The sequence below is a fragment of the Vulpes lagopus genome, chromosome 17 (assembly GCF_018345385.1).
Source record: "Vulpes lagopus strain Blue_001 chromosome 17, ASM1834538v1, whole genome shotgun sequence".
Taxonomy (NCBI): Eukaryota; Metazoa; Chordata; class Mammalia; order Carnivora; family Canidae; genus Vulpes; species Vulpes lagopus.
The window spans coordinates 34959392-34972873 of NC_054840.1; positions in this window are offsets into that span (position 1 = coordinate 34959392).

Here is a 13482-nt window from a genome sequence, read left to right on the forward strand (position 1 = left end):
GATAGCCAGGTTGTGCAAACAACCCAAGTGTCCATGCAAGGATCAATGGATAAAGATGAGATGCTTACGTAGACACAGTGGGACACGAGTCTGTCTTGAGAAAGAAAGAAATCCTGCATTCATAGCAGTGTGAGTGAATAGCCCAGGAGAGCATTATGCTACGTGAGCTAAGTCAGAACGAGAAAGGCACAGGCTGTACGACCTCACTGATCTGTGGGATCTGAAAACGCATAGGCTCCCTTTTTTTTTTTTTTTAAGATTTCTTTATATATTTATTCATGAGAAACACACACACAGAGAGAAAGAGAGAGGCAGAGACACGGGCAGAGGGAGAAGCAGGCTCCATGCAAGGAGCCCGATGTGGGACTCGATCCCGGGTCTCCAGGGTCACACCCCAGGCTGAAGGCTGCGCTAAACCGCTGCGCCACCGGGGCTGCCCCATAGGCTCCCTTTTTAAGGCTGGTGGCCACCAGGAAGGGTTTCCATCCCTAAGTCCAGGAGGGAGCGCCACCCCAGCTGCTGAGCCCCTCTGAGCCATACTACAGACTCTGTCGTTCTGGCCTTGTTTTTTAGATAGCAAGCTGTATTTTTCTCTTTTTTTTTTTTCCTTTTTCCTGTTTTTTAATTTGAATCTAATTTGCCAACATATAGTATAACACCCAGTGCCCATCTCATCAAGTGTCCTCCCCAGTGCCCATCACCCAGTGACCCCATCCCCCCACCCACCTCCCCTCATATGGCAAACTTTAAATCTCAGGAAAGAAAGCAGTTATCATGGAGACAGAAGAGAAAGCACCGCACTGTGCAATGTTTGCAAAATCCTTTACAAGAAAATGTTGCAGCCAGAGACTGAGGTGGAAGACGAAATAGAAAAGGGCCTAGAAATACAATATCACAAATTTCAGCATCAAAACTATAGTTGAAATATGAAAAATAATCTGTTTTCTAACATATCTTTGACTCATGGAACTTAAGGACCATCTGGATAAACTCTCATTCCCGCTGCTGAATCCCAGAACTGACCATCACACATGCACGTCGCCGGCCCCTGTGGAGGATCCTGTCCTTACCTGCCATGCATGGGGCTCACCTTGTGAGTGGCGGCCCTACCACAGGGCTGTTTGTTCAGGCGCTTTAGCCCGGGTCCTCTGGGCACCGGCAGCCCGATGCCTGGGGTGGGGGTGGGGGGACAGTGAGGCAGTCGTTCTGGAACAGCCCAGCTGCGCACCGGGCCCAGGTCGGCACTGACGGCCGTAGAGGGGCTGCGGGCTGGCAGGCTGCTCACCAGGGGCCAGGCCTGACCAAGCAGGATGGTTTCCCACCTTGGGTCAACAGCACATGCTCTTTCCCTCTGCCACAGTCATCAGGCACCTGCCCGGGGGAAGACACCTGGGAAGACACCTGGCTTAATGCCCGCCACGGAGTAAATGAAGCCTGCGGGCGGCTGCAGGGACCTTAGCCAGACCTGCCCTGCTGCAGCTCCTCTCAGGTGAACAGAGTCACAGGATGAAGCGGAGGTGCCCACATGGGTGAGTCTTTGCCCTTGGACCAAAACCCAGCTTTGCGGGACCACCTGGACGTGAGGATGGGTGCTGAGTGAGGGGCTGGACCCCAGTCTGTACGCGCAGCGCCCTGTTTGATTTCCGCCCATGCGTTCCCACCCCCACTACCTGCAAAATGATAGACGTGCGTTCGAAGTGAGAGGTTCTTATACCAGTCAATTTTTATTTGTTTTCAACTCGAAGTTATAAAAGCCTTTTGCTGACACTTCAGCAAGTCCTCTTTGCTAATTTCCGGAAGAAAACCAGGCCACGGAACGTAAGGGAGGGCATGATAACGCGCATGCCCAGGTGGCGGGGTGAGAGCCGGGAGTCTCACCGACATGCAGAGCACACGGCTTCACCGAAGCTACTTTCACTCTCTCCAGGTGAGGAAATGGCTTTACCTGATGACAGGTGCGCGGCGCTGCTGGAAGTGACCGCAGCAGGACGTGGGCCCTCAATGCGTCCACATCCCTGTGGCCTGCCATTGGCACATGCCTCAGGCTAGATGCTGACGCCGGTCCCCGGTGCCCCTCATCCAGGCCCAGATTCTGTGCATCAGCCTCAGCACAACACAGGAGAAGCGGCATCATGTCCCCGCCATTCATGCCTCCACTAATTCAACGTCCATCCCACACACCCGCCGTAGCCCTCAGCTCGGCCGCGGTAATGACACCCCCAAGACTTCAGGGGCTTACAGCAGCCTTAGTTTGTTTCTGGATCGTGTTGCATGTTGGCAGCACATTGTCCGTGGGTCTGTCCTAGGGAGAACTGTCCCTCCCCAGGACATGCTGTCCTTAGACAGAGGGAGAGGAGGCAAGAAGGCCCTGGAAGTGCCGGGGCCTCTCACTGCTTTGCCCAGAATGGGCACGGTGCCACTTGTGCCCACGCCCCACTGTCCGGGCCGAGCAAGGCCCGTGGTGAAGTCCCTGTGACTCAGGCAGGGAGGCCCCACATGGCAAAGGACAGCTGTGCGGTGGACACCACGTTCGGGGGGCAAGGAAGTGAGTAACTGGGAGCAGCCACACCACCTCGCACCTGCTGTGTGCCAGGCACGGGGCTTGCTCCTGCATCCCCAGCTGCATAGGACCCTTTCACTCAGGCTGCCCCTGTGGCACCTTGCGCAGGTCATTTCACCCTCCTGGCTGCTGGCTTCCTGTTAGCCATAAAAAACGTACTTAGAGGTTTCAGGTTTCTCCGAAATTCTCCAGTGCTGGCCTTTCCACCTCACTTATGATTAAACTAATCCTTTCCTGGAGGTCGTGAATCAGCCCTGAGAACAGGATCTTAGCCCATGCCATCTGGCTCGAAGGGAAGGAGGTTCCCTCTCTGCATTAGCAGACGGAAAAGAGGACCCTGGGGAGTTGGGAAGGAGCGTTTTGGCAATGCCTCCTGAAATCCCTACACCTCCGCTCAGACGCCCAGAGCAGAACTCACCTGTAGTTCTCCCAGAGGCCAGCCGGTGAGCCCACAGCCAGGTGTCCACGGCTACCAACCCAGCTGGCAAGGGAGGCCTCCTGAGGCGGGGCGGAGGGTCCTCCTGCCGGGGTCTTCAACAGGAGCTGTCCCAGGCCCATGCGCCTGCCAGACTCCCCCTACAGCCGCCTGGCTCCCTTCCACAGCCTCCCAGGGCTCCCGCCTGTGACTCACAGTGATGGAGATTTCTTCTTCCGACCTCAGGGGGTTTGATGGCTGGCCCAGGCAGCTGGCTCCCCAGCTGGGGTCTGAAAACCCCAGAGGGCTTCTGGTGAGTTTACAAATTGGGAAAGTTTTAATCTGCAGTCTGGACAGAGACTCAACAACACCTGGGTGTCCTGTGGCTAAGAGGCGAGTGGGGAGTGGGTGCACAGCCCTGGAAGGAGGGCAGGCCCCAGCGGGGGCCCCCGGGTGGCCGGCCTGGAGCGTGAAGGGCCGGGGAGCACGTTCCTGCCTGCTTTGCCTGCACATCTGTTCATCACCATGTTCTCAGGGGCTGAGCAGGACATGCCACTCTCCCCAGGAAAATTAGGCACAGAACCATCCAGAGAGATGTGCATGCCACGTTTGCCTAAATTCCCTGAAACATCCCATCCTCTGGCTCATCTCCCCACAGGATGGTGCGCCCTTAGCACCCACATGTCCATCAAGTGGGACACCACGCCTCCTCACCCAGGCTTGGAGGGCACCTCCTACTGATGCAGATGGGGTCAGGTGGGTCTGTTTGTCTTCTGGAGCTGGGGCACACCTAACTAGCCCATCATTCCACTTGGGCTCATGCCTCAGGGGAAATGAACCAAATATTTGTTCAGCTTTAATTTGCTCTCATTTCTGAGTGAGCTCAATAGCTGTGGAATGTGCTATCGTTTGCCATTCCTCTGTGCTCTTCAAGACTACTCCCAGACCTTGGGCACCCAAAAATCCTCTCCTCCAGCACACCAGTCTCCAGCATTCAGTCTCCAGCTGGGGACTGAATTGTGTCCCCCCAGATTCATAGGTTAAAGTCCTAACCCCCATGGGGAAATGGGGCCCCTGAGGAGGTCATTAAGGTTAAATGAGGTCATAGGTGAAACCTTCACCTCATAGGACCGATGCCCTCATGGGGAGAGGAAGAGAAGCACCGGGCCCTGGCAGGCTCTTGCTCCTGCGTTTAGACTGGGACCCTGAGCGGTGGCCTGGCAGGCCAAGTCCTCCTCACTTCCACTGTCCTTACTGCCTGTCCCTCTGTCTGGGCTCTTCCAGAAGTGCAGATGCAGTGTCTGGGAAGAGAGTGAGGCCAGAGGAGGTTCCTGTCACTGGCAACCCCTGAGCACTGGGAGCTGGGCTACTAGCAGCTCCGCAAATGATGAATCCTGTTGCCAGCAGTGACCAGGCTTTCCCTGGGCCTGGCGAGCCTCCACGAAGATGCCAAATAGGAAGGAAGGAAGGAAGGAAGGAAGGAAGGAAGGAAGGAAGGAAGGAAGAAAGGAAGACACCAGATCTCTCTCTCTCTCTCACACACACACACACACACACACACACACACTCATCTGTGCCTGTCCAAGTGAGAAGGGAGGACATTGTAAATTTTGCAAGAAACCAACCAAGTTTTTTCCTCTCTTTCACTAATCTCAAAAATAGATACCAGAGAATTTTCCTGTTCTTTCTTCCATTGTTTAGAATGAGTGCTACAGTCACCTCTGCCTCCTGGTAAATGCTCTCACTCTCTAGAGAGAAAAGGTTTGTTGCCAAGTAGGTGTTGAGGTTCTGGGCATAACCATCCATTAGTGGAAGGTGCAACCAGAGAGGCCAACCTATACCAACAACCTGAAAGCAAACCACAGTTGCTTTAGTTTTGCTAATTTTTAAAAAGATTTTGTTTGTTCGTTTGCTTATTTTACAGAGAGAGAGAAAGAGAGAGAGAGAAGGTGTGTGCACACGAGTGAGCAAGGGGGCAGGCAGAGAGGGAGGGACAAGCAGACTCTACTGAGCATGGAGCCTGACTCAGGGCTCAACCTCACAACCCTGTGACTGTGACCTGAGCTGAAATTGAGAGTCGGACTTTCAACCAACTGAGCCACCCCTTGGTTTCATTATTTATCTTAACTTAGGGCACAATGTGTCAAGATTGTGCCTATGACAAGTAACATCTTTTTTTAATTTGGACATAAAGGAAATGGTAAATAATCATGAAGCATCATGGCAGGACCATGCCTTCTCTGGTGCGGCTCATGGCGGGAGAGATTCCTGAGGCTGTGTTGTTGCTGTTTATATTTATTGCTCTCTGACTGCACACAGAGGTCAACAGCCATATTCACCCTGACTCCCAAACTCAGACATGGTTTTATCTCTCAACCTTTTATCTAAGCTTACTGCTATCTCAGCTCGGGGAGGAAGTGTTTTTGGAAAGAACTTAGGACTGAGATACAGATATTGGGAGTAAGGGTCAGAAGACTATATATGGAAACCGTCACCATTTGCATTTGGTAGGTCATGGATTGAATGGGCCTCAGCCTATGAGCCCCATCCTAGGGGCTGAAAAATGCATGTATCAGTGACCTGGTGGATTTCAAATTCTTTGAAGAGAATGAGCTCCTTCTTAGGCTCTGAGTTAGAGAGATGATCTCTCTAGAAAGTACCTAAATAATTTTTCAACTTTTTTCCAAGTTTTCACCATGTAGATTTGAACCTGAGCTCCCCTTAATATTTTTGCCTGTTTCAGATCCAACTGAGTCAAAGATGTAGAAAAACCACAACCCCCATTCTGGTTCCATGTGGCTCCTTCTGGAAGATTCTAGGCCACCTCATTTCCTCAGTAGCAGGGTCCTCTCTGGTCTGTCTTCCCTCATAGACCCTTCTGTGGACAGCCTAACCTCACCCATAGGCTCCCTGCTATGTCCTCTTCCTCACAATCTTTCTTATTCCAGGAGCTTCTTTTCAACTAATCCTGAGTCTGTTTGAGCTGCCATTAACAGAATACTGCAGACTGGGAAGCCCACGATCAAAGTACAGACCAATCCTGTGCCTGGTGAGGGCTCTCTTCGGGCCTGCAGACAGCCTCCTCCTCACTGGAGCCTCCTAGGCTGCAGAGAGGCTCTGGTTTCAGGGCATGAACCCCACTTTGGGTCCCCAGCCTCATTTTCCCCTAGTCACCTCCCCAAAGCCCCACCCCCAATGCCATTGCATTAAGGATTAGAATTTTAACAATGAGAACTTGGGGGGGGGGGGTGTGCACAGCATTCAGTCCACAGCAGCCCCTGAGACCAGCTCCCCTGGGGGTCCTGGCAGAGCCTCCCTCCTCCTGTCCAGGTGTGAGCACAGGTCCCTCCCGGCCCCCCTGCCAGCTCCACACCCCGGCCATCCCTTCTTTCCACTGTAGACACTCTGTGGCACATCCAAGGGGCCCCCCCAACACTCTCCCTCCATTATCACCAGAACACTTAACCTTCAGCCTGAATATCCTGAGATTGTCTCAGGCTGACCTCAGAAGCACAGTCATTTAACAGAGGAAATGGGCATTTCTAGCCAAAAACAGAAGGGCAAAAATTATCTTCATGCCTTCCACACCTATCATAAATGGACAAAAGAAGTACAGAATGGAAAAACAAAGATGTATTGAAATAGATCCGAACTTCCTGGCAAGTTGGTTTGGTGGGGGAGGGGATTATTGTGCAGACAGGAAATGAATGTGTTTGAACCATATTTCCTTATTAGTGAAGTAGGAAATATGAAAGTGGCTAACAAATATTGAGTATTTAATACAGATTACATGAAATTCAGTGGAATTGCCCGAGTTATAGATCTGTGCACACACAGCCACAGAAAGAGAAGGTGGAGGGGAGGGCATGAGCCTGGGAAGCCAAGCGCTGGATCAGGCTTCCTCCTGTGAAGTAAATACATGAAAACCATGAAGTGCTTTGTAACTGTGAAGCCCTGTAGAATATGGGCACGGCTCTGATCGGGTGGTCACGACTCCACAGTGATGACGTAGCACTCTGAAAAGTCATCTTTTCTACACATCTCAGATCTCCTTAAGTCACCTCTCAGTTACCATCTTCTGACAAAGGATAACACAGCTAACCTCTGGAGATACCTTCCATTTCTCCTTCTCAACCATAGTGTCTTACTGACCAGGGCTCAGTGAACAGCAGGCATGGCAAGGAGACACGGGTAAGCACCCTTCTCAATGTGGAACCCTAAGTAGAGGAAACCCACCTCCCTGGCATTTGCTCTCAGCTGCTGTGTACCAGCGCCCCCTCCCGAGGCTGTACACAGGAGGTGTTCCTTGGGGATGTCCCCAGGTCACAGAGCTCCAGGGTGAGCATGCACATATTCCCCCAGGGGATTAGCAATCTGTCAGCACCAGGACCACAAAGCTCCTGGCTTCTAGGTTCACAAAGTCCAAGAGACTTTTCACCCCAGAATCCGCTTCAGTTCCTCCTTTTCTCTGCTTTCCTCTTTCAGCCGGTTCTACCTATCCTCAGACAGCTGAGACAGTCAAGCTTTCAAATATCCAGTGTCGCCATGAGATGAGACAAGGTTTGCCCCGAGACTCACAAAGGCTAAAAATACCAGACAATTAGTAAGCATGTAGATCAATTCTTTTGATCCAGTTCATCAATAACCATCTGAGCTCCCACCATGTGGGAGCCTACTTGGGGAAACCTTCCCTCCTCAAGGAAAATTTATCATCCGCTTAGAAAACAATCCTGAAAATTTCATTTAATACTTGTTGAAAAACCATCAGTCATTTAATCAATGTATGCAGGAGAAATAGGATCCCACGAGGAAAAGTGTCATGTTGCCACCAGTCCAGTGAGGCCCCTCGGTCCTCTGTGACAAGCAGCACCTTCCCAGGTGCTCAGGCAGTTGGTGGTTCATCCTGCCCTCAGTAGGTTCTCTACTTCCATAAATTGACTCCCTAGTCCTCTTCCTAAGGAATGGTTAACCATTGCTTCCAAGGTCCTTTGCCACATCATTGAGAAGGGTCCCCTGTTTGCTCTTCCTTTCCTTCTCAAGTCACATGACTTAGCTTCCGGACCCCCTAGCCCTGGCTTGATGACTGGTGATGTCTCAGCTTGTCCTGGAGCTGCCACCAGCCCAACCAAGACAATTCAATGGGGAGAGAACAGTCTTCTCAACCAATGTTTCTGGGATAGGTGGATATCCACATGTGAAAGAATGGAGCTGGATCCCTACCTCACATCATATACCTACCAAAGTCAACTGAAAGTGGATCAAACACCTAAATAAAAGAGTAAAACTATAAAACTGTTAGAAGATGTAAATCTGCATGAGCTTGGTTTTGATGGTAGTTTCTTGGATATGGCATAAAAAGCACAAGCAACCAAAGGACAAAATAGACAAATTGGATGTAATCAAAATGATAAACATTCATATCAAAGAACACTGTCAAGAAAGTGAAAAGACAGCCCAAAGAATTGGTGAAAATATTTTCAATCCATATATTGATACTGACCTAATATTCAGAATATATAAAGAACCCTTAACTAGTTAACAATAAAAACAGAAATCACCCAAGTTAAAAATTGGCAAAGGATTTGAACAGAGTCCAAAGAAAGTATACAAATGGCCAATAAGCACATAAAAAGATGTTAATCATCTAGTAGTCATTAGGGAAATAAAAATTAAATCTGCAATGGGATAGTGCTTCACAGTCTCCAGGTTGGCTATGATAAAACATGCACACACACACACACACACACACACACACGATAACAAGTGTTGGTGAAGGTGTGGAGAAATTAATACCCTTGCTGGTGAGAATGTCAAGTATTGCAGCCAGTGTGAAAAATGGTGTGGAGATTCCTCAACAAATTAAACATAGAATTATCACAGAATCCAGGAACTCCACTTCTTGGTATATACCCAAGGGAATTGAAAATTTTTTCACACAGAAGCATGTACACCAATTCTTGGCAGCATTGTTCATGGTGGCCAGGCCCAGTCTGGAGGGTCACCTACCCAGTAGACTTTGTGAGAGTAAATGTTAATTCTCTCTCCTCATGGAAACATCAATTAAGAGCGTAAAAAGCATCGCTCTTTTATAGGAAGTCAAGGAAACCCCAGTTTTACCAGAAGCCCACATGGCACCACCTGCCACAGCCTCTGGCCACTGTTGTGAGCTGGGTCCTGCCCTTCTGTCTCCACCCCCCCACCCCCCGACCCAGGATTCTGCTTTCTGTGGCTCCCACTGGCATGGTTCTCAGCAGCAGGACAGTTCTCACACAGCCCAGTTGAGAAGGGGCACCACAGTCCCTCCTTGATTTGGCAAACCCAGGACCTGGAGGAAACTGGTCCAGAGTTCCCCTTTCCTTGTCCTAGGACTCCTCCGTAAGCCACTTCCCAGAGTCGAGTTTAGAAGTCAAAGGCAAACATACAAACCTGTGGATTTCTTTCCTTCTCAAAGACATTAAACCATTTCCAGGGTAGGGCCTCCTTTTGTTTTCATCGGTGTCTTTTATGATTGAACCCAAATTATCCACATTGAGTCTCTAAACAGTCCAAATATATGAAACACTTTTCATGTTGCCTCTTCAATTTGTATTAACACAATTTGTGGTACAGTTGATTAAGCTTGGCAGCTTCGTCGTGGGGCCTCCCTCTCTCCTGAAGATTTGAGGCCAGAAGAAAAATGCATGGGTCTCCAGAGAGCCAGTTCTTTGGCCAGGGAGGTGAGGCTCTCAAAGGCAAATTACTGAGGAAAGCCATTAATCGAGCAATGCCTTTATGGAAAATTTACTGTGATGTGGCTTTGCAAGGAGATTGTAATTAGTGACAGGGGAATCCCAGGAAAGCTGAGCGTGAACGTGAGTGGATTTTCCCAGACCCCCCACCACCTCCAGCCCCTCTGGGCCCCGGTGGGCCCCCCTGTTTGTGGAAGCTTCCATACGTGTGCTTCCTCCTCCCATTACTCATCCTACCATCACTCAGCTTTCACACAGCAGAGGCCTCCCGCACGTCCCCAGACGGCTGACGGAGCACCCTCGCCTCTCCTTTTCTCTTAGTGGGTTCTGATGGATTTATCTTCGAGGATCCGAAGAACCAATTGCAGATGGAACTGGGTAGCACTGGCCCACTTCCCCGGGTGTCTCTTGGGCGGCCTGCGTGGGAGTTCCGCAGCCCACGGTGCTAGCCGTTCTGCGGAAGCGAAATCTGAATTTGACCTCTCAGAGCAGCATTAGGAGTGAGTGGACAGCGGTGAGTCACCCCACGCTGGGTACCTTGGCAGTGAAACGAGCGGCACAGCCACCCGGACACCTGCCACAATACCTGCATTAACAAGAGAAGCCAATCACGACTGCCAATGGAAGGGATTTGTAGTGGAGGGGTGCTGGGGGCTTCTCCTGGTTGAAGACCCCCTGTTTGCTACCCAATTGGTCAGAGGCTGTGACCAAGCAGCAACAGGTCCAGGCTCCTGAGGCTGGATCCAGAGCTCACAGTCAGGCCTGAGGCTTCGGGCTGGGAGAGCGGGCCGGCCTACCCTACCCCTGTCTCTGTGCTCTGCCTCTCTGAATTCCCCATCCACTGAGCCTTGGAGGGTGCTAGGCGGTTCACCTGAGCCATACACATCCGTCACCCGCGAGAGCCCCCAAAACGTGCATATTATATATTTTTTGGTTGAAATGTTTGGTGATCCGACACTCTGGTCTTTAAATAAAGTTCCCACTGTCATTCCTACAAATCGCTTACGCATGGCCTTACACCTTCTTCTTTGCTTTATTTTTTAGTGAAGACATAATTTACGTACCATAAGACTCACCTTTTTAAAGTGCAGTGTTCAGTAGTTTTTAGTATATTCACAAAGCCCTACAACCAGCACCACTACCTACCTCCAGAACATTCTCACCATCTCAAAAAGAAACTCTATGCTATCTGCAGATGCTCGGCCCCTGGCAACACCCAGTTGACGTTCTGTCTCTGGGACTGTGGCTACTCTGGACTCTTTGTACCCAAGGACTCGCGCAGTGCATGGCCCCGTGGCAGGCTCCCCTCACCGAGGGTCTCAGCGCCCACTCCTGCCGTGGCCTGGCTCGGGGTGGGTAACCGCTGCCGCATTTGATAGATCCACCCCTCAGTAGGTGGAGGCTTCGGTGGTTTCTGCCTTTTTGTTTTGATGAACAATTGTGCACAAGTATTTGTATGGCCAAATGTTTTCCTTTCTCTTGGGCTTTTACCTAGGAGTAGAATAGCGGATCCTCTGGTGCATCCCCAGTTAACATTTGAAGAGCTGCCAAACCGATTCCCAAAGAAGCCGCACCATTTTGTGTGCCCAGAGGAGGGTGGCAGGGTCCCACTGCCTCCGCGGCATTTTTACTGTTGTATTTATTTATCTTTATATGTCGTGGATGTAGAGACAAGTCCCTTAGCAGATATGTGACTTTACAAATATGTTCTCCTACTCTGTGGGTTGTCTTATCACTTTCTCAAGTGTTTTTCTTGAAAACAAGTTAATTTTGGTAAAGTCCAATGTATCTATTTTTTTTCTTTTGTTTTTGCTTTTGGTGTCATGTCTCAGAAACGGATTCCTGATCCAAGGTCATGGAGATTTATGTCTATGTTTTCTTCCAAGGGTTCCATCCCTCTTTGTTTTTGACGGGTGAAGTGATATCTACACTTCTCAAGGAGGACCAGTGGGGGGCGGGGGGGGAAGAATTACAGAGAAAATGAGTCAGTTTATTTTATTGTTTTCTAAGTAACCCTAAGAGAGTAATGCCTGGCGTGATAGGGAAGACCAGTACTTGGGGCAACGCAGACATAGTTTCACTGTGTATTTTAGGGAGACTCCCGCTCACTCCTCCAGTGTCTCATCCTGACACCCCACTGGCAGTCTCACTGTTTGCATTATGAGTGCAGTTTGGTTGTGCCAGTTTGAGGCCAGGCGCGTGGAAGCCCCAGCCTTTTGATGACGTTTGTCTTTCTGTAGCCATGATTCTGCGGATGAACGCCCTGCTTCTCCCCTTTCCAGTAGCACCACCTGCTGCTATGTCCCCTGCAACATGACCCTGGTGACTGGCACTTTCCCAGCGTGTGGCTGGACTGTGACATCCAGTGCGTGCATCCCAGGGTCAAGATAGATGTCACTTGTATGCTGCAGGTTACACTATGAACTAGACACCACTTAGGAGAGTCAATCAGTCTTTTCTCAGCTCCTCCTGAAGTCACTCCATCCACACCTCAGCCCCTCAAAGCCCCTTCTTCCGAATGTAAGCTGCCACAAATGGGTTTGTCATCCTGCAGAACGAGGGGCTTATAGGAAAGGTCCAGCCCTGGCTGCAGACTGCAGGCCTTTCCCCCTCCCTGAACGTGTGTTCAAGAATAGCGCCTCAGCCTGCTTTTCCCTCTCTCCCAGACACGAGTCCAGCTGAGTTCCACAAACTGGCCTCCCCAAACCCTCCCTCATCTCTGTCTGTGATTCTCTGAGCACACTGGGGGGAGGCTGCATCCCAACGCCCACCCCAGGCCTTCGGGGCTCACAACCATTGCCTACATATTCAGGAAATTAAGGAAAAATGAAACAAAAAGCCATTCAACCCACACATCCTGCCCTGGAAAAACCCAAGCATTGTTCTTTTGTAGGCAACATCCCTAAAGCCCCAAATTTTCACAGATTTTATCACATTTGCCCCTGGAAGCAGGAGGTTCTCATTAATACACAGTGATTCCTGGAGTGTGTTTAGTTTTCTGTTGCCACGCTGAGGGGGAGGGCGGGAAGTTAAAGCCAAATCCTGGCATCTTCACACTTTGCATCTCCTCCATCCGTCCTCCCACCACTCTTACCAACTGACTTTTTTTTTTTTTTTAACCAACTGACTTTTGAGGGAAAAGAGAGGAGCTAGTTTTAAAAACACACGCACACACACCAGGGTGGTAGGAACATCTCATCAGATCAGAGATAAGATCATAACACAAGTTAATCTGTCATCACTGCACTTTTCAATGCATTTAATGTCAAAAGATGAGACATCTTATTTTATGCCCTCCCCTACCCGTGATGCTTATTCCTGTCCAGCGTTCCTTGGCTGCTCTCCGTAGCCTTGAGATAACCCAACAGACCAACCACTCCCTGGATGCTAGTGTTTGTTCAAATTCTCCACACTCGGACCAGAATTATGACCAAAATCAATCAAATAATCTAAAAGGAAAATGCACTAGGTGAGCTTTGGATCAGATAGATAGTAATCGCAAGGTCTACTCAGAATATGTGACTATAAAATGGCAAAAATCTCTAAAACATCTGAAGAAAAAGTATTTCTGGTCCCTTTGGGGAAAAAAGAACTAACAGAATTTATCAGGAAAACATTCTTCTCTAGTCTGGAAACTGTCTTAATTTTGAGTTGATATTTAGGGCACATAAATTTTCAGAGCAATATTAAATTTCTAATAATGTGTATCAATAACAGACCTCTAACTATGAGCCAAGCAAAATGCCAAGCGATTATAAACAGGAACCCAAAATGTATAA